Genomic DNA, 20,845 nt, shown 5'->3' with positions numbered 1-20,845 from the left:
TCCAAAGAACACCCAGGACTGATCTCATTTAGAATGGACTGGTTGGATCTCCTTGCAGTTCAAGGGACTCTCAAGAGTCTTCTCCAACACCACACTTCAAAAGCATCAATTCTTCAGTGCTCAGCTTTTTTCACAGTCCAACTCTCACATCCTTCCATGACCACAGGAAAAACCATAGCCTTGACTAGACAGACCTTTGCTGGCAAAGTAATGTCTCTGCTTTTGAATATGCTATCTAGGTTGGTCATAACTTTCCTTCCGAGGAGTAAGCGTCTTTTAATTTCATGGCTGCAATCACCATCTGCAGTGATTTTGGAGCCCCAAAAAATAAAGTCTGACACTGTTTCCACTGTTTCCCTATCTATTTCCCTTGAAGTGATGGGACCAGATGCCATGATCTTCATTTTCTGAATGTTGACCTTTAAGCCAACTTTTTAACTCTCCTGTTTCAATTTCATCAAGAGGCTCTTTAGTTCCTCTTCACTTTCTGCCATAAGGGTGGTGTTATCTGCATATCTGAGGTTATTGATATTTTCCCCAGCAATCTTGATTCCAGCTTGTGCTTCTTCCAGCCCAGCGTTTCTCATGATGTACTCTGCATAGAAGTTAAATAAGCAGGGTGACAGTATACAGCCTTGATGTACTCCTTTTCCTATTTGGAAACAGTGTATTGGTCCATGTCCAGTTCTAACTGTTGCTTCCTGACCTGCATGCAGATTTCTCAAGAGGCAGGTCAGGTGGTCTGGTATTCCCATCTCTTTCAGAATTTTCTACAGTTTATTGTGATCCACACAGTCAAAGGCTTTGGCATAGTCAATAAAGCAGAAATAGATGTTTTTCTGGAATTCTCTTGCTTTTTTTATGATCCAGCAGATGTTGATAATTTGATCTCTGGTTCCTCTGCCTTTTCTAAAACCAGCTTTAACATCTGGAAGTTCATGGTTCATGTATTGCTGAAGCCTGGCTTGGAGAATTTTGAGCATTACTTTACTAGCGTGTGAGATAAGATGGAGAAGCTCTATACAGTCAGCAAAAACAAGACTGGAAGCTGACTGTGGCTCAGATCGTGAACTCCTTATTGCCAAATTCAGACTTAAATTGAAGAAAGTGGGGAAAACCACTAGACCATTCAGGTATGACCTAAATCAAATCCCTTATGATTATACAGTGGAAGTGAGAAATAGATTTAAGGAACTAGATCTGATAGATAAGTGCCTGATGAACTATGGAATGAGGTTCATGACATTGTACAGGAGACAGGGATCAAGACTATCCCCATGGAAAAGAAATGCAAAAAAGCAAAATGGCTGTCTAGGGAGGCCTTACAAATAGCTGTGAAAAGAAGAGATGTGAAAAGCAAAGGAGAAAAGGAAATATATTCCCATTTGAATGCAGAGTTCCAAAAAAATAGCAAGGGGAGTTAAGAAAGCTTTCCACAGCGATCAATGCAAAGAAATAGAGGAAAACAATAGAATGGGAAAGACTAGAGATCTCTTCAAGAAAATTAGAGATACCAAGGGAACATTTCATGCAAAGATGGGCTCAATAAAGATAAAGGGCAGAAATGGTATGGACCTAACAGAAGCAGAAGATATTAAGAAGAGGTGGCAAGAATACACAGAAGAACTGTACAAAAAAAATCTTCATGACCCAGATAATCACAATGGTGTGATCACTCACCTAGAGCCAGACATCCTGGAATGTGAAGTCAAGTGGGCCTTAGAAAGCATCACTACGAACAAAGCTAGTGGAGGTGGTGGAATTCCAGTTGAGCTATTTCAAATCCTGGAAGATGATGCTGTGAAAGTGCTGCACTCAATACGTCAGCAAATTTGGAAAAATCAGCAGTGGCCACGGGACTGGAAAAGGTCAGTTTTCATTCCAATCCCAAAGAACTGCAATGCCAAAGAATTAATAATGGTAAATAACAGTAATCTCCAGGTATATTTTTTCACAGCATAATAGTATATTTAACTATTCCTCATATCAAGACTACACATGGTGCCTTACCATGCAAATATTCTTGATAATAATACCAAGTGGTCATACCTGATATTGATTTTGAGTTCAAAGTTTATAAATAGAATTGGATGAGATTATAAAGCTAGTTTCATTGAACTCTCAGGAATCATAAAATCATCTTTAAAAAATCATTACTAAAATTCATGTTGAAATAGTAAAAGGATTCTACTAGAAAATTATGTGCCTTAATGATAAGAATTTGAAATAAATAAAAAATATAAACTAACTAAATATTCATTTATGGTTTTTTAAATAAAGCCTCATGGCCTTAAGCAGTTGTACAGGTGTCATGATACACACACCTGATTAATGTCAGCAATATAATCTTCCACAGTTCAAAACAAATCATTGCCTAAGGACCCTCATCCATGTGTTTCCTACTGGAATAGCTAACTTTTAAATCTCCAGAGGTGAAGTCATGAGTTTCTGATGATTTTTTTTTTCCTTTCAGGTATGACCAATGAATTTAAAAAATATTCTTAAAAAAGCTTCATGGCCTCCAGAGGTTCCAAATGAATATGCTAATTTTCATATTTTTAAATTTAATGTACACAAACTTGCAAATAGACCTCAATATTCCTTAGTTCACACCATTCTATTTAACCTGCTGAATTACTCTTGGTTCAGCCCATATTTCTCAATGTCTCCAATGCATTTCACTTATCGCTCTTTGTTCTCTTCTTTATGTCACCAGACTAATGTCAGTTCTCTAGCAATCCATGACATTTTCCTTCAAACATTATGGGAAGTTGAACTTACATATCACGATGTGTTGGTCTGAAATATGTTTAGATGATATTTTGTCTTGAACCCTCCAAGTTCATTTTAATCAGCTTACTCATTCATTTATTAATTTATCCACTATAAGTAATCTGGCTTTTCTGATGCAGTGTTTAAATGTCAGGAAAGCATGGCTTCCATTAAGGACCCAATTGTACAAGTCTCAAGATACAAACATAGTCAACCCCCTGCATTTCAAATATGCTTTTGAACTTTGCCATTCATTTGAAAGGTGCTAAATCAGTCAAAATTATAGCAGTGAACTCTGAATATCAGCATATCACTGACGATTACTAAGGGTTCAACACATTCAAGATGATTGTTTATACTGACAAATAAAGGAGGTTTAGGATGAAAAAATTAAAACTGAAAGATAAAAATACATATTTGTATGTACTTGTACAGATAGTACAAGTATATGTTGTGATCTGTTACACAATCATGTGTGTTCAGTCACTTAGCTGTGCCAGACTTTTGTGACCTCATAGACTGCAGCCCACTAGGCTTCTCTGTCTAAGGAATTTTTCAGGCAAGAATACTAGAGTGGGTTGCCATTTCCTGCTCCAGGGTATCTTCCTGACACAGAAATTGAACCTGTGATTCCTGCATTGACAGGCAGATTCTTTACCACTAGCAAGTCATGTATGGATGTGAGAGTTGGACCATAAAGAAGGCTGAGCATTGATGAATTGATGCTTTCTAATTTGTGGTGCCGGAGAAGACTCTTGAGAGTCCCTCGACAGCAAGGAGATTCAACCAGTCAATCCTAAAGGAAATCAACCCTGAATATTCATTGGAAGGGCTGATGCTGAAGCTGAAGCTCCGATCCTTTGGCCACCTGATGCGAAGAGCTGACTCAATGGAAAAGACCCTGATGCTGGGAAAGATTGAAAGCAGCAGGAGAAGAAGTGACAGAGATGGCTGGATGGCATCATTGACTCAGCGGACACGAGTTTGAGCAAACTCCGGCAGATAGTGAAGGACAGGGAAGCCTGGCGTGCTACAGTCCACGGGGTTGCAAAGAGTTGGACACAGCTTAGTGACTCAACAACAACAGCCACCTGGGAAGTCCTCATATTTCATCATAAACAGCTGTTACAAATTGATTAAGCATCTTATAAACAATGGATCTTAGCATCACTGAAATATGGCACTACCCAACTCAAGAGTTGTGATAATATATATAGATATAGATAGATAGATAGATAGAAAGATCATGGTGTTGAAGGCATAGCAAAAAATTATAGATCATGGTGTTCAAGCCATAGCAGGCACCCAAAATGTTAGCTGCATACAAGTTATTCCATGGAAAAAAAGAAACGTCTTTTCCTTCTAAAAATGCAAATTCTAATGGAAAGGACAGACACATGGTTAAGACTTGTTTCTTTAGGAAACCAGAGATTTGTAGGCATCAGAGTGCTCCAGTTGTAACTATGACACAGCATCGGGCAGAAGGTGAGCGTGAGCTGCAGTGCAGTTGCAACAGCAAACTCAGTCAATCCCCCAGGAAGTTCTGAAGCTCTGATGTCCCTTCAGGGTTATACCCAATGGGAGCAAATGGGCCAGGCCTTTGTACTCCTGCATCAAACAGTTACTGAATGTGAGATTCCCTGGGGGAAGAGGGTGAAGCAGTATCATTCCTCACAGAGCAATTCACCAAGAGGGACACAGTTGTAAGCTGTCAACAGGCAGCCCTTGCCACAGTCGGAAGAATAAGTGTCTCAGTCCTGAAGGGATGTCAAAACAGTACACTCCAGGCAGCCTGCACACTTTTATGGATAATGTCCATACAGGTTTTCCCCACGATCCAAAAGTGAAGCATTCCTATTAAACCTTTTAAAGCTGAAAACAGCGTAAAGTTGAAGAAGCAACTACTTTAGGACATATATTGCTAACAGATGCACAAAATAAATCCAGATCAAGCAGAGATGTTCACAGACACAGTCCAGAGCTATGGGGGATTTGATGCTGCTGAGATGCTGAGTGTAATTTCCAGGGAAGGAGTTTGGAGGGGCCAGTCTCGCAGTATTGTGGTGAATACTGCCTTTGTGCTCTCTCGCTGCAAAATAAATGCTGAATGCTATTTTCTATTTATGCTTTTTTTGTTGTTGTTGCTCTTGTAAAAACAAAACTCCTCCTCAGTTAGCAAAAGCAGGCATTAAGTAGGTCTTTGATAAAAGCAAAGTGGCATAAAGCAAACTTTCTACAAGTAGGGGATACTTGTACAGTGTTAACTACTAAGATAGAGGTGTGAACAAAATTCTTTGAAGACTCAGAGGAAGGAATGCCTGAATATATTTAATGGAGGAAGGAAAAGAGTTCATGAAGGAGCTACTATTTGAGATTGACTTTGGGTGTGTGTTGGGGGGGGGTGAGTTCCAGTTAAGAATCTGACAAATCATATACATCCTCAAAGGTGTGAAGATGTGGAAGGCTTAGGTCTTTAATTGGTGACCAAACATTACTTCTCCCTAAAGAACACAGCTGTAATGTTCTCACTGCTCTCAAACTATTATGATACTTTCCAGGTTTCCCTATTTCTTTGGCTTACAATTAACATATAATTTCATCATGAAGAACACATTTTAAATTCAGAAATCCATATGTACATTTAACCCCTCTTCAAATTTCTATAAGAATTCTCTATCCTCAAATTATCTACAAACTTCTCAATATGAATCAAAGCCAGTCCATATGTTATTCTATTTGATTTACCTGCTTACATCTAAGTTTAAACCCATACATTTTCCATTTTCTCCTTTTGCAGTGTCCTTTGCCTTTTCCACCACACAGACCATCATCATTAGATGCACAAATTCTGGCACTGTGTGACCTGGACTCAGATCCTGGCTTAGCTATTTACTAGTTGTGTGACTTTGGACAGTTCACCTAATGTCCCCATGCTGTGATTTTCCTGGGTGGAACAGGAATAATAATGACACTCACTTCAGAGGTTGTCAGACTTAGGTGAATTAATATACACCCTGTATTTGGAGTAGTGTCTGGCACGTAGTAAGTATGATACATGAGCTGATCATCGTTTCCTTTACTTTTATTCTACTATCTTTTCTGTGCATGTGTGTATGTCATTTCTGGGCTTCCCAGGTGGCACTGTGGTAAAGAACCTGCCTGCCAATGCAGGATAATGAATGAGACACGGGTTCAATCCCTGGGTCAGGAAGATCCCCTGGAGGAGGGCATGGCAACCCACTCCAGCATTCTTGCCTGGAGAATCCCAGGAATAGGGTCACAAAGAGTCAGACATGACTGAAGAGATCGAGCACACATACGTGTGTGTGTAACTTTTATCTTTTGAAACAGAAAAAGCCCAACTTGTTAGAGGTCTTAATATGACTAACACATGATGTCTACATGGACAACAGATACATTCTTTCCCAGGATGATTCCTTGTTATTTCCACATATGCTCAGCATCATGGTTCTCTATCCTGTCAAATATTCCTTCAAAGACTTTCATATCATTCGAAACTTCCTTCTGGCCATTTCTACTGAGTGGTGTGTTGTCACCATGATCTTATCACTCTGTCTTATGTTGAACATCCCTAATTTTTAGGGCCTTTAATCATTAGCATTACTTGGGTTTAGTTCTTGCATCTTCTTTGGAGATCTCATCCAGTTTCTTGACTTTAAATCTTTGGTAATTATGACAGCTTATTTTATGTGTCAGTTTGACTGAACCACAGGGTGCCCAGATATTTGATTGAATGTTATTCTGGGTTTGTCTGTGAGGGTATTTTTAGATGAAGTTAACATTTGATTTCATAGATTGAGTAAAGCAGATTGCCTTCCCTAATGTGGCTGGTCCTTAATCAACAGAGGACTTGCTTGATGGAACAACAAGGCTGAATAAGAGGGTTAGTTAGGCCTTCTGCACAACTATTTGAGTTGAACATTGGTCCTTGATGGCCTTTGGACTTGGATTTGAATGCTGGATCTTCTTGCTTGGGTCTCTGCTGACTTTCAGATTGGAATTTACATCATTGACCCTTTTGGTTCTCAGTTCTTCAGACATGTACTGGAACTATATATAGAACTCCTGGGTCTCAAGTTTGCCAAATTCAAATCTAGGGGCTTCTCAGTCTCCACAGGAGCTTCCCAGGTGGCTCAATGGTAAAGAATCTGCCTGTCAATGCAGAAGACTCAAGAGACTCAGGTTCTATCCCCGAGTCAGGAAGATCCCCTGGAGAAGGAAGTGGCAACACATTCCAATATTCTTGCCTGGAAAATCCCATGGACAGAGGAGCTTGGCAGGCTCCAGTCCATGGAACAGCAGAGTCAGACACGACTGAGTGACAAGGCAGCAGGAGCCTCCTTAATCATGTGAGCAAATTTCGTAGAGTAAATATATTTATATATACACACACATAGACTATTATATACACACATATATAATAAATTTATTGATATGGAGAAGACTGAAGGAGGAGCAGGTTGAATTTGGGAAAAAATATTTAATCATGTTACTTTGGAGGTACTTATTAGATATTCAAATGAGGTCAAGTTAGAATCTAGATATCTAAGTTTAGAGTTTGCTGAGCAATTCAGATTTAAGATAAAATTTGTGGGATTACTGATGTATTAGAGTTCTCCAGAGAGGCATAACTAATACTATATATTCTTTACTGGAAGACATACAAAGAAGAAAAACACTTTAGAACTCAATCAATTGAAATGTATTTCCTATGAACTTCCTGTCTTTCTGTCTTCTATTTTTTTTGCCGGCACTTCTTGAATTCAGTTATTTGATGCTAGCCTATAGTCATTCACTTTATGAGATTGCATCCCCACACAGTAGATACATATTACCAGGTTTCATTGAGATTTACACTAAGAATTTTGCAAATATTACTTTATTCATCCTTCATCAAAACATCACAGAGTAGGTTTTATTATTCTAATTACAAACTACCCTAGATCATGAACTCACAATGGTCACTCTTGAAGAGGAATAAGCAAGAATGGTAAACACCAAATACCAAAGGTGTACAGTTTACAGATCACACTATCCTGGCAGAAGAACTGCATCCATACAAGGTAAGTATTTTGAAGTTGTGCTAATTATTTTTGTTTTTAATATACTGTTCCTGTATGAGATTGAAAAACTTATGAACATAAGGCAGGTGGAAGTCTAAGTCACTGACAGTTAATCACTGCAAACTTTGATCTTGAAAGCATGCTTCAAAGTGATGGGAGCAAATATTTTTGAGATAAAAATGAAAACATTGGCAATAACAATAATTATAAAGCTTACCTTGTACAAGGATTTATTATATCACTTACAAAGCATATGTATTACATTATCTTATTTGAATCTCACAGAATCTTTGAAGTAGGGATTATTATATCCTGTCTGTCACAGATGAAGAAAATGACATTCAGATCAGATAAATGACTTAAACCCACTCAATAAATAGCAAATAGCCAAGCTGGATCTTTAAAAACTTTCTAAGTTTTATCTGATTGTTTTATTGTGTGTATATTAATTTTAGAAGGGCATGGGTTATTGAACTAGTTTGGGCAGTTTTAGCTACCTTCTAATATATATGTTTGATCTTGAAAATTTGAAATTATATTCATTATTACACAAACAACAATAAGTACCATCACCTCTAAATATACTATCCCCAAGCTTCAAGAATTTTTGAACTCTCTAAGGGCTCTGTTACTGCTTTTAAGAAGTGATATCTATACTTATGTGTTGTTACCTGAAATGGAACACTTCCCTTGTAGAAATGAAATGTTATTCAAACCAGTCAAAGGAAAATCAAAATTCAAATGGCTAGATACATTTAGATATTCACTGAGATAGCTCACAGTAAATACTGATTCATAATTATCTGATTTCAAAATATGGTATGATAATCCCTTGTGCTAGTTCACTACATTCTACTTGGGCAGACATATACTATCTTGGCTACTAGTATTGATCACAATAAAAATTTGCATTTTTGCAGACAACAGTCTTACTAGAAGTATGAAGATCTACAGCAGAGCTGAATTGCTGGACAAGAGTGAACTCTGAATAATGCATTTCAGTCTGTGTTATTAAAAATGCAGTATGTGTCAGTCACACAAAACCCAGTTTTCATAGAGGGATCTTTTTCCATTCTCCACTGTGACTCACACCAGGCAGAGAAAATTTTCACAAATTAAAGCTGAAATCCAAAATATCCCTGCCTCTGTCATCTCCATCCCTGCCTTTCCAACTTTCTGGGAAAGCTTTAAATTAAGTACTTAGTTGAAGTGTATTAATTGAGGATGTCTAAAATATTCTCTTTCTATATATTGATGTGTGTGTTTATATGTGTAAATTGAATATACGTGTGTGTTCAGTCATTCAGTCATATCTGACTCTTTGTGACCCCAAGGACTGTACCCCACCAGGGTCTCTGTTTCCTTCTCCAACAGGTTGAATATAAAGGTAAGTTAATCTTTAGTAAGTGATCACATAAAAAAGAAAACAACTAGCTCATTTGTGTATACAAGCTTTTCCTTGTCTAGCCTTAGCAATAAGGATTAGAAGTAAAAGCACTGTTATATGTATATATATGAGATTGAAATTTAGGAAAAGAGGAATAAAAAGAATGGTAGAAATTCTAGCTTATACCATTCCGATCTTTCTTTCTTGAAAATGCATGCAAGGAAATCAGAAATAAGTTGTGGAAAGCAGTAGCAGATTTAAATATATTCAATTTATAACTTGCTGCAGGAGTATTCATTTCATTAAGAACTGTTCCTATGGTTTGGCATTTTCCTGTCACTTACTGAGTCCAGAAATTCTCCCCTGGTTCATGGTATTGCAGAGCTGCCTTCTGTATTGAGCATGCCTGAGCCCTTGTTCTACAGCTCCCAGGCTTGACGCAGCCCCAGGCTGGCCTTTCTTGCTCAGCTGCTACTTTCTCCCTCCTTTCCTTGTCCAAGTGTGTTTCCCCACCTTGCTTCCCTACTCTGAGTAAGTAACCAGCTTATTTTCATTTTGTGACATATTACAAATTCATGAAGATTTTTCCCCCTGATTATTTCTTTTGTCACAACAACGTGAAGGAAAGAGAATGCAGAGAATCAGAGATTTTCTGAAAAAGAAAGATCTGGAAATACTGGCACAAATGTTGATCTCTCTCCTGTCTTGTAAAATTTAGGGGATGTAACTTTGGCAGGGATTTGGGTCTAACTGTGAGGAGCTTTACTTTTTTTTTTCCTTTTTCTTTGCCACCAACCGCCTCTTCAAAGAGAAGTTCCCTCTGTGTGCCTGTATGGAATCATTCCCGTTTACCTTTACTAACAAATATTCCACCTGTTCACCTTTTGCCCAGTGCTCTTGGATACACATCCATTGTTGATGATCAGTGGAAACAGCGCTTAGTGTATAGAATATTTCATAATTCTTCCATGCAGAATTTTGAGACTTCTCTTTTTTGATCTCTTACTCCATTCATATATTTATCATAACATTTACAACACTGATCTTTATTACACATGCCATGCTCTGCTGTGCTTAGTCGCTCAGTCATGTTTGACTCTGCCACCCCTTTGACTGTAGCTCACCAGGCACATTTGTCCATGGGGAGTCTCAGGCAAGAATCCTGGAGTGGGTTGTCATGCCCTCCTCCAGGGGATCTTCCCAACCCAGGGATCAAACCCAGGTTTCCCGCATTGCAGGAGGATTCTTTACCGTCTGAGCCACCATTTATTACACATGCGATAGCCCAAATTGTAAATTTCTCAAAAACGGAAACAATATTTGATTCTTCTTTTTATGTCAAGAGCCAATAGCACTGCTTGGCACAGGTGTTTAATAAATGTTTGTTGGATAAAGAATGATGACAAGCAAGAATGGGAAATTTGGAAATTGGGATGATCAAAGATACAGAGAACTTGGAGAAGAGTTAGGAGCCAGAAACAAAAAGCAAATTGGGTTAGGAAAATTAAGAGGAGAGTAAAAGCACACTTTCAAAACTTTCATACTTGCATTTTCTTATTCACGGTAAAAGCTCAAAAATTAATATATGTGTGCTGGATGAAGAGTACCATTGCATTCCTCTCTGCTCTAAGTGCATGAAATAGGAACAAAAATGATGATGACAACATTTACTGAGAATTTTTCCAAACAAATTTATGACATGGAACCACTACCGTTATCTTCATTTCTTAGATAAGGAAAGGGAGGCTCAAAAAGTTTAAGTAACTTACCCAACATCACACAGCTACTAAGTAGTGGAATTTGTGATTAAAACTAATCATTCTTGTTTAGGAGTTGGAATTTTTCAACTTCGAGTGACTCCTGAATGGTGCCAACTTTTATGCTAATCTTGCATAGTGTAATAGCATCCATTACCAGCCGAGGAGAGCACAAGCATTTCAAGTGCAATGCATATGCTTATACCTGGAATTTTTGTTCATTCTTTCCAGTGGCATGCACATAGGAGGCGTAGAAATACAGTTTCAGATTAAAGATACTGACCACTCTAGAAATCTAGAATTGGGCTTTATAATTGATGTATTCTAAATAACTGAATATATCCACAGCAATAACTATTTGAATCCATCTAAAGGTATAAAATACCCATTATTATTTACACCAATCCTTCTCAAGCTATCTCTTATCAAGAACCAGTTTTTATTTCACCACTCCCATTTTTCACGGACTGAAATGAATTTGTTCTATGCACACCTATCACATAGCTTCTACTAAACACAAATTATCACATGAACTTGCTATCAGCACGACCTGTCTATGTCCTGCGCAATAAGATTAGTTCACCTACCACGTGTTTGCACATTTCTGCAATGTCAAATTGTAAAGGTTTCTAAACACTTCATCTCTGTACTTTACTGACCAGAAAACATGTATTAACAAGAATCTGTGAACGAATACCACTCAGCAGATCACACTTGGAGCAGCACTGGTTAGGACAGCAAGGGCTGGGGAACTCTGATACCAGGAAGATGAAATAAAATAAGGCCCAAGCATGATTTGGCCCATTCACAAATATTTTTTTTTAATCCTTCAAAATAAAAGACCAAACAACAAAATTGCTACCATTTGTCAGTGTTAATGATTTCTGGGTAAAATTTTAGAAGATAATATAGTCATATGAAGAAATAGTATTTTAATAGATGTCACAGATGTCTCTTCCAAAGTCCAAATTGTCTGGGCTTAAAATCTTACCTTTTTAGGCTTCTTTGTGCAGAGAAGGCAAGGCCCAGAAGGACTATTTACAGTATTCAAGTAGGACTCCTCACAAAGACGAAAACTGAATGGCTCTGCCTATGAGATGAGCAGAAACGTGGTGAGTGAGAGAAAAAGAGAGGGACTGGAACTTCTGGAAACAGAGTCGACTAGGTATTCTGAAAACTCTACCTACAAAACATTACATACAAAACGAAATTTGGCTGAATATGTACTTCTAATTGTGTTAAATTCACATCTGAGCTGGCAAGTAATCAGAGAGCTTCCATTGAAGATGAAAATGAACTGAAAGCCTGAATCCATGCATCAAAGCAGGTGCTAGAGCTGTGAAACCCTAGAGGAGTTGACCAACTCCACAAATTCAGAGTCCTGCCTTCAAGAGGATTTTTTCATGTGGAAAAAGACACACGCCCTTGGGCTCATGTACTCTGAAGAGTCAGACTAAAGAGTCCTGTAAGACGCCAAAGTATGTAAAGTAAAATGGTGAACCAGAAAAACATCTGTCCACAAAGGGAGATGCAAGAGCATTTGGCTAGTTTGGTTTTATACTTACGTGTGTAAAAGCAAGATATCTTAAAATTAAAAATGCCAGTTTAAATTTTTACAAATCACATGACATGGAAAAGCCCATTTAAGATATAATTTTAAATGGTCAGGGGTTGATGGCCCCTCAATATCAATCATGAGAATGTCATCCTGGGGAGGGTGCATAAAACCCAGTTCTCATACTGTGAATAACAGTTTTTAATAGCATATTAAAAACAAAACACCAGAGGAAACAAAAATTGAGGACAGAGGACAGTGAAAGGGAACTAAATAATGAATTATGTAGCTAAATTCTGCAGGGAAAGGATGAATTGAGAGAGTAGCATTGACATATACACATATGTAAAATAGACTGTGGGAAGCAGTTTTACAGCACAGGGAGCTCAAGCTGTTTTAAGCCTCTGTGATGATATATAGGGGTGGGATGTGGAGCGGGGAGAGAGGCTCATTAGGAAGGGGGTATATGTGTATATATGGCTGATTCACATTGCTGTACAGAAGAAACCAGCACAACATTGTAAAGCAATTATCCTCCAATTAAAAATAAATAAAAAAGAGAAAAAAGAAATTACCAATGATTCATGACCAAAGAATTTCTAAGAACAAAGATGTCTGCTATTTAATATTAGGGATTTTTAATTATTATGATTATAACCCCTTTGCAAACTTTCAGCAACCTCTGTTGTATATACAGATGCCTTGAGAGAGTGATTTTTGGATAGAAAATCTAGGAAAAGAGGCCTTGATCCAAATATGGCTTGCTGTTCAGTAGAGATGGGAACAGCGATGGAGATCAATTCAGGTGAGAGAATTCAACTAAAGCAAACACTCAGATTAGTTTTCTAAATCAAGTGTTCTGGGTTTCTTCAAAGCTATGCCAACCTGATTATTTATTTTTAGTGTTAATTTGTTTCAGATAAATCTACACCTTCCATTACTAATTCAGTAGAATATTTATCTTAAATTGTAAGACCCATCAGGAAAAAAGTCAAAAATTGGGAAAGACTGGGAGCCTCTCCTGGGGCCCTCAGTTCTACAATGATGAGAAGCCATGCTTCTGTGATAAGACGTAGGGGTCACTCTTAGGGCATCCTTAGAGTGCATATTAATATGCCAAGCTTTGAGTATTTTAAATATGTATAAAATGCATAACTATATATTCTATAATTACAGCATTATTTTCAATAATTTACAACAATAAAATCTAAAGCTCCCACTTTGTTTGATAGATGCTGTGAGAGCAAAACTAAATCTTGCCCTTAAAAAAGGCATTTTGTTGATTTTTTTTTTAATTAAGTCTCAGAATGACAAAAGCAAAACCGAAAAACAAACAAAAAAAAAACTAGGGAAAAAACTAAGACTCTTGTAACTTTATTCAAAATTAGTGTTCTTTTATTCCACACCTCCTGCTCTAATTATCCAGGGCTAATTTCTTGGATGGTTTATGTATTTTTGTGACGTGGGGCAAGGGATATACTCACTGCCCTCTCTTTGACAGTTTTTCTGACACTGATTAATCTCAGCTTCTCTCTTGGCTGCTATAATGAAATTTGTCTTATCTATTACAGAAAAGTCATGGCCTTTCTTCCCAGAGGCTTCATACAAAGTCCCATATTGTGCTGTCAGTTTACTCTAATGACCTTTTGACACCCATACAGCTGTGTACTTCTCCAGATTTACCTATTGCATTCTACAGCTTCACATCTTTGAAAATCTTTGCATTCTTGCAAGGACTATCTACTCTCTTAGGTGTCCTTCTACTTCTAAGCAAACATCTATCAGAATCTAGTACAGAGGTTTTGTTTTGTCTGGTTTTTTTTTTTTTTTTTCATTTGTTTCCTGGCATTATCTCTACTGACTACTTCTCCTAGGGCTCTCTACCCATAAGATTTATGACATTTCTTAAGTTCAACCTAAGATCCCAGGTAAGAGTAAGATGATAGAAAATTCAAAAAAGTGGAATGGAACAAAACAAAAGCAAAGAGGGATTGTGATACTCTTCCAGTTTGGAACTCTGGGAAGAAATGCCTTACAGATTGTCATTTGCCAAAATCGAATGGACAGAGCAAAATCAAAGTAGTAGCATGATAAATCTCTTAGATAAAGAAGTATCTGAAACATACTTCATACATATCAGCTTGAGAATGCCTCATAACAATTAGATGACATCAGGAAAGATCTAGAATTTTCAAAAAGATCTTCTGAAGGGTTTGAAAGTGCTGACCATGTTGGTGAGAGACAGGATGGGGTGTGGTTTCATGACAAGGAAGCCAGAGAGTGTTCCCTGCAGGGATAGATCCAATCTCAGTGATAGACTGAGGACATGAACAGGGAATTCCACCCAATTCCCTCCAGCGAGGAGGGGGGCTGGTTGCATGTTGTGGAGGTAGAAAGGATTAAACTGAGGACACAGCAGAAAAAATTGGGGCAGAGATATCTGCTCCACCCCTGCCCCTGCCCCCCACCCAATCCTCCATGAAACCTGCCATCACTCCATGCTTAGATGACAGCTGGGAAACAGTGAAGAAAAAAAGGGTAGAAGAGGAGAAACTCTTGATTGTCTGAAATAACAGGGTTAGTTTTTTTAAACTGCTCAGTGACTACATCTAAATCTTGAATTTCTAAATATTGAGCCACAATGAGGGGATTTCCTGATCAAACTCAGTTAAGTTAAATAAAATAAATTCATATTCTTGCACCTCTCTGTCCTATTGTTTATTCAACCTTGTGTTGATTTGTTTCCATACACAGAGAATTTTACTTATATTTGTGTACCCAAAATTAAAGAAGAAATGTTGATGCAATTGCAATGAAAATTTGATAGCCAAAGTAAATGAAAAAAATAGATTATGTCCTAAAATTTTTAAATAATTGTGCAACTTTTAACTTCATATTTGCCATGTGGATCTGACCCAAGTAGAGGACTTTGACAGTTTTCACATAAAAAGTGTCAACATGTTCTTTAAACAATGGTTATCTGACCAAACAAGACAGGGCCATAAAAGCACTAAACTGTGATGCACTGCCTTTTTTCTAGAGGTGAATAGCATTAGAGAATTCCAGCGTGTTCTGTTCCTATTAAATTAATGCCACAAGCACTACAAAGTCTGACCTGAACAAGAGAGACACATAACCTGTGCAAGAAATCCTTGCTCAGAAAGGGCAATACAGAACATGAGAAATAAGACAAAGTGTCTTTTTGCCATGGAATATTAGCCTTTGTGAGCCCTATAATATCTGCCTATGTACCTTCCAAACAGGAAAATTCTTGAAAATTGCATCTGTCCATCATTGTCTTTGAGCCTCCCTAGATTTGACCAGTTTGCCTTTTTTCAGTTGTGAAGAATTTGAAAGTCTTTACTATATGTGGCATAGACTGTGCTTTCTTATCACACAAATATATACAATAGAGGAGTAGCTGGCTGAATTAATGCATAATAATATGAAACAGAGAAAAGCAGATGTGACTTGAGTCTCTGAATCAGTCTTTGCTTTGTTCTGTAATCTCAAAAAAATCCTGTCAATGTAGCAAATCATCTATCAATGAGATACTTTAATCCAGCAGTATACATCTTAAGGTTGCCCTGTTAGAATGTTGGTCACTTGCCACATGTGGTGATTAACCATTTGAAATGTAGAACATGAGACTGATCAACTTAATTATTAATTTTAATTAATTTAAATTAAAAGTAAAAGCATTGTAAAATGTTTCCCATTAAACATACTTTTATTATTTTGGTTGGAGTAATTTCACTTTAAACATTGTATCATGTTGGACGTGACTTGTATTATAATGAGTGTTGGCAGCTTGTTGTATTATAGTACAGGTTGAATCGTTTCTAGTATCACATATAACCAGATGGTTCTAGTATTACACCCAAACAGGTTATCTATCTAGTTGGTATCAAATGATTGGTACAAATGTCCACATTTGTACAATGTAGTAGTACAAATTATTTGTAGTGATTATTTAACATTGAAATAGTAAAAAAGAAACGATTATTTTAATGTTATGCAGACAACGTAATTTACAGTGATACTTTTGTAAATAGAAACCATTGTATTAGAGATCTATTGCTGTTACTCCAAAGTTTAGTGGATCAAAACAACAGCTATTTATTTCCTCCCAGTTTCCTGGGTGATATAGTATGGTATGGGTTGGCTGGGTGCCTCTGACTCTGGATCACTCACAAGACTGCTATCAAAGGTATTGATCAGCCTTGTAGTCATCTTGATCTTTAATTAGAGGAGGATCTATTTCTTCTAAACTCTCTTATATAAATGTTATCAAGTTTCAAGTCTTCACTGACTGTTGCAAACCCTTGCCATGTGGGCCTTTCCATCAACAAATATTAATTCTTTCAGAATAAGGGCTGTAAGAGAAAGAGACACTGAGAGAGAGAGAAACAGAGATAGATACACACCATATACAGCAGTATCAGGGTATCAAATAGGAAAATTACAACAATAGGTTCAAAGACCTGAAAGACATTAAGAAAGACCTAAAAAATGGAGAGATGTATCATATTTATGAGTGCAAGGACTCAGTATTTTTAATGTATAAACTTTAAATTGATCTATAGATTGAATGCAACACAAATTAAAATCTTAGTGAGTTTTTCTGTACATATTGAACAGTTATATCTAAAATGCATATGGAAATGAAAAGGGCCTAGAATATCAAGATAATCTTGAAAAAATAAGGTCAGAAGACTTTATTACAAAGCATAGTAATCAAGACAATGTGTTACTGATAAACACATAGACAAATATTTCAATGAAAAGGAATACTGATTCTGGAAATAGATCTATGAGAAGAGAAAGACTGGCTAAGAAGGTATAAATATGATGCCAAGACACACCCCAGAAGACAGCAACCCAGGTTGAAGAAGTGAAAGAGGTCCAGAGAGCTATCAAACTGGCTCAGGTAGCAAGCAAGCTCTGAAGGGTAGCAGGAAGTTGAACCTGAAGATTTGTCCTGACATGCTGGCTGATAAATTGGGAGCAGCTGAATGTGGCAGTCCTATCTGCTGGGACAAAGGACTGACCAAATATATGAATGGCCAACTCCCTTAAAAAGTATCCAACAAATACCAGAAACTACCTTAAGAAGTTGCACCTACAGACATTCACCTTACTGCCTAGCATTACAGTATAAGGTGCCTGCACTTCCCCATCATGCCATATCTCAGGAGGGTGTGAGCATAAAATAGCCTGCCCAAGAGAAGAATAGACAGACCTTTACTTTTTTATTCAACACGAACAAGTTTTTCAGTTGTCGAGTACATTATTGTTCAGGTGACACAGAGAACAAAACACCTGAATGGTCTTTAAGATCGTAGGAAATTTAATTGTTCCTATGCCTTACATAAGATTTAGGAATAAGAATAATTAAAATTTAAGTGCTTATTACTGAAATAGGAACAAAAGGAAATATTACATGTCTGCTGATTGCATTTTCACTATTGAGTCACATTCATTGGATCAGTTTAAAGGTTTTTTTAAATATATCAAAAATGATATAATGAATTTAATTTAATAAATAATGACAAAATCTTGGCTCTGGAATATTAGTTTTCCGGACAGTTTAAGCTAAAATAATTAAAATTCTATCAAGTCATTTACTCCATAGATTTATTCTCACATATCTTTTTTTTTTTAAGCTGCATTTTGGGATTTGGCATGTATTATAAAGTATAAAGAAAAAAAGATTAAAAAAGTGAGATAGAATAAAGTTGATATTCTAGATTTCATATACAATCTTGTATTTGGTGCTTTGCTAACTGAAATCACCTGGTAATGAAATGTGAGTATTCCTCCCAGAGCAAGGCTGCAACCTCTATGGCTTATCCCTGACCTCCATTATTTGAAAAAATAAACTTAGCCTTGTGTCCTGAAGTTGAAAAAAACAGACACTGATGCATGAATGTGTGGTGAAATTTAAAAAATATGCGATGCCTCTTGGGAAATGTACACACCCCGTTAGCAAGAAGAAATAAGAAAGAGAGAGAAAACCCAAACTCCCTGGCTCCTCTGAGTTGTCAGTGCACTGCAGATTCTTCGTGATGTTCCCTATGACAATACCTTAGCTAGTTTCTATTTTTAAAGTCCTACTATGCCTCTGAAACAGGCTGGCTGCCTTATCTGTAAGAATATTCTACCTCTCTACTACCTGAATAGCCATGGTAAGCAAGCTTTTGACTGCATTTGTAACAGCATTTCCTTTGTTTTAATTTTATAAAAATTCAGTCACTACTTCCAAAAAAAATCAAACAAAAATTCTTCAAAGACAAATCATTTTTCCAGCTAGTGGAGGTCATTAAATATAGACTGTGCCTAGTAGCCCTTATTTTTGGCCATGACTATTTTCATATTGCTAGGGGACTTTCTCCCTAACATCATGTCTTATTCTCATCTAAGGTGACCAGTCACAATTATGTGAACCCCTTTAAATGAGGAGAAGAATAAGTTGCCCTTCTAAGACACACTGGAATTTTTACATAATGATAAGGTTTTAGAAAAACTGGCAGCTGAAAGATCTGTAGACAGGTTTTGTTTGGTTCACTTCAGTTTCTTTGTTAAGTTTAGCCAATATTTTGAAAACAGGTGATTTAATATGAAAATCTACATTTCTAGTTTCTCCTCAAAAAGTTAGAATCTCACCACTGTGAGTCTGAATTCCTATCAATCATTAATAGAACTGAGAAACTGCTTTTCTCTTTACAAAACTAAAACTCTCCAGTTTGTCTTTTTGAAAGAAGTGGCTTCATTCATTATGTTTTTATCTGATTCCTATAGGCTATGGTTTGGGGAATTTCTAGAATTGGAGGATGATGGAGAATTAGAGAGCTAATAAATCATGTGCTAATTCCTCTCCTGAACATATAACTCAACAAGGAAGAATCAGAAACAAAAGATCAAAATACCAGCTTCCATTTTAATAAAAGTGAATTAAAAGGCAAGGCTTTCGATGTGTGCTAAAATGTGTTTGCCGATGCCCCCACCTCCTTGTACGGACCAAGGTGCAGACCACTCAGGGTCTAGGGAACAGACTCTCACCAGAGTCTTGCCTCACATGGGTCTCAGACAGAGAGGGGAGAAAAAAGTACTAATCTCCAGAGCTTTCGTTTTCTTTTTAGATTAGCTCTGTCCAAAAAAGAAACTTGGACAATGAATGTCAGACTTTTGCCAACGACCAATTAGCAATTCATTCCTTCCTCAAAGAGTGGGAATGGTGTGAAGAGAGGCCATGTGGAGAGGGCGCTCCATATGGAAACACCAGTCAAGGAGAATGGTTTCTTCCCTAAAATTAGTGTTTCCTAGTAAAACAATAAGTGAGAAATGAATCTATATGAAGGGACCCTGTAATAGTAGACAGTGAGTGAAATAAACTTGAAAGGGTGGTGACAGTAACTTGAAAAGATAGTGAGCAGAGACTTCTGAATACCTATTAAATAGTTTTTCCAATTCTTTAACAAAAATAAATTTGATTTTAGCTGGGGATATTGTCACACAAGTAAAGGACCAACTTTCCTTACAACTAGGTTTGGTCATATAAGCAAATCTGGCTGCTGAGGTATAAGTGGATATGTGATGGGAAAATTCCAAGTAGTCTTCCTGCAAGGATGGAAGAAGCATATTCCTTTTCCATTGTTATTTTATTTCTAATGGCTTGAAAAACAGTTGTTGTGGCTGACGCTTAATTGTTACCACAGCACAGCCTAACACACTTGACTAATGAAAAGTGAAAGTCGTTCAGTCATGTCCAACTCTTAGTGACCCCATGGACTCCATGGAATTCTCCAGGCCGGAATATGGAAGTGGGTAGCCTTTCCTTTCTCCAGGGGATCTTCCCAACCCAGGGTCCAAACTCAGCTCTCCCGCATTGCAGGCGGATTCTTTACCAGCTGAACCACCAGGGAAGCCCAAGAACACTGGAGTAGGTAGCCTTTCCCTTCTCCAGCTGATCTTCTTGACCCAGGAATCAGACCAGGGTCTCCTTTATTGCAGGCAGATTTTTTACCAACTGAGCTATCAGGGAAGCCCTTGACTAATGAAAGCTGCCTAATATTCTAAAGCTTAAGTACGTAAGTTTTATTTAAAGCATCTCTTCCTCAGGGAAGCTTTCCCTTATATAACTCCAGCATCTCAGTCTCTATCCCTCCTTTGAATATTTCTGAAGTCTTCTGTGCAGCTCTGTATCAACAACTGTGGACAGAAGGGGAGGAAGAGGGACTGGTAGAAGGAGAAGTCAAAGTATCATGTAGGTTCAATGGCAGCTTTTGCT

The sequence above is a fragment of the Bos javanicus genome, chromosome 6, assembly GCF_032452875.1.
Source record: "Bos javanicus breed banteng chromosome 6, ARS-OSU_banteng_1.0, whole genome shotgun sequence".
NCBI lineage: Eukaryota > Metazoa > Chordata > Mammalia > Artiodactyla > Bovidae > Bos > Bos javanicus.
Note: the sequence above shows the minus strand (reverse complement) of the source record.